This window comes from Lycium ferocissimum, chromosome 10 (assembly GCF_029784015.1).
Source record: "Lycium ferocissimum isolate CSIRO_LF1 chromosome 10, AGI_CSIRO_Lferr_CH_V1, whole genome shotgun sequence".
In the NCBI taxonomy this organism is placed as follows: Eukaryota; Viridiplantae; Streptophyta; class Magnoliopsida; order Solanales; family Solanaceae; genus Lycium; species Lycium ferocissimum.
Window position 1 is genome coordinate 8,701,778 of NC_081351.1, and position 281 is coordinate 8,702,058.

Sequence of the window (281 nt, forward strand, 5' to 3'; positions counted from 1 at the left end):
TGGAGAGAAAATACCAAATCAATATAACAAAATATGTACTGAAAACATATGTACATAATGCAAATCAAAATCATGCATAACGCTCAGAAATGTGGTCACCACTCCGACGCTGGTGCCACAACACAAAGATACTCCAGAAGGTTTCATATCTCCGTACACCTCCGAATATATCACATCATATCCTCATACAAATCATATCATAGGCCATATCACAGCATAACTCCAGAGCGGTAACCGGCCCTATGGCGAGGTCTCGGAAATCAGAATACTTTCAAAGATAA